The sequence below is a fragment of the Arachis hypogaea genome, chromosome 18 (assembly GCF_003086295.3).
Source record: "Arachis hypogaea cultivar Tifrunner chromosome 18, arahy.Tifrunner.gnm2.J5K5, whole genome shotgun sequence".
In the NCBI taxonomy this organism is placed as follows: domain Eukaryota; kingdom Viridiplantae; phylum Streptophyta; class Magnoliopsida; order Fabales; family Fabaceae; genus Arachis; species Arachis hypogaea.
The window spans coordinates 114543378-114544769 of record NC_092053.1 but is presented as its reverse complement, the minus strand read 5'-3'; the positions used below and the strand labels follow the sequence as shown (position 1 = coordinate 114544769).

The window sequence follows — 1392 nt, the reverse complement described above, 5'->3', positions numbered from 1 at the left end:
AATATTTTTCAAAAAATCTTTTTCTTAATTTTATCTCATAATTTTCGAAAATATCATCAAAAATTAATGTTTTGATTCAAAAATTTCAAGTTTGTTACTTACTTGTTAAGAAAGATTCAAACTTTAAGTTCTAGAATCATATCTTGTGATTTCTTGTGAATCAAGTCATTAATTGTGATTTTAAAAATCAAATCTTTTTCAAAACTAATTCTAATCATATCTTTCTATCATATCTTTTTTTAAAAAAAATCTTATCTTTTTCAAAAATTTGATTTTCAAATATCTTTTCTAAACTTCTTATCTTCTTATCTTTTCAAAATTGATTTTCAAATCTTTTTCAACTAACTAATTGACTTTTTTGTTTCTTATCTTTTTCAAAACTACCTAACTAACTCTCTCCCTCTAATTTTCGAAAATATCTCCCTCTTTTTCAAAAATTCTTTTTAATTAACTAATTGTTTCAATTTTTAATTTTAACTTGATTTCATTCCTAATTTTCGAAAATCACTAACCCCTTTTCAAAATTTTATTTTCGAAAATCCTCCTTCTCTCTCATCTTCTATTTATTTATTCATCTACTAACACTTCATCTCACCCAAATTCGAACCCCCTCTTCCATCTGTGTTCGAATTTTCTCTTCTTCCCTTCTTTATATTACATTCTTTTCTTCTTCTACTCACACAGGGGAACCTCTATACCTGGGTAAAAAGGATCCCTATTATTATTATTTTTCTGTTCCCTCTTTTTCATATGAGCAGGAGCAAGGACAAGAACATTCTTATTGAAGCAGACCCTGAACCTGAAAGGACTCTGAAGAGGAAACTAAGAGAAGCTAAAATACAACAATCCAGAGATAACCTTACAGAAATTTTCGAACAGGAAGAGGAGATGGCAGCCGAAAATAATAATAATGCAAGGAGGATGCTCGGTGACTTTACTGCACCTAATTCCAATTTACATGGAAGAAGCATCTCCATCCCTACCATTGGAGCAAACAATTTTGAGCTGAAACCTCAATTAGTTTCTCTGATGCAACAAAACTGCAAGTTTCATGGACTTCCATCTGAAGATCCTTTTCAGTTCTTAACTAAATTCTTGCAGATCTGTGATACTGTTAAGACCAATGGGGTTAACCCCGAGGTCTACAGGCTCATGCTTTTCCCGTTTGCTGTAAGAGACAGAGCTAGAGTGTGGTTGGACTCTCAACCCAAAGATAGCCTGAACTCTTAGGATAAGCTGGTCACGGCTTTCTTAGCCAAGTTCTTTCCTCCTCAAAAGCTTAGTAAGCTTAGAGTGGATGTTCAAACCTTCAGACAGAAAGAAGGTGAATCCCTCTATGAAGCTTGGGAGAGATACAAGGAACTGACCAAAAAGTGTCCTTCTGACATGCTT

General features: G+C 32.8%; 1 non-coding gene across 1 annotated transcript; it reads right to left on the bottom strand.

The window, feature by feature from the left end:
- Positions 1–1284: 1284 nt before the first annotated feature.
- Positions 1285–1392, bottom strand: LOC112774644 (small nucleolar RNA R71). The gene has a single exon (XR_003189119.1). It is a non-coding gene; the product is annotated as a small nucleolar RNA R71 (small nucleolar RNA).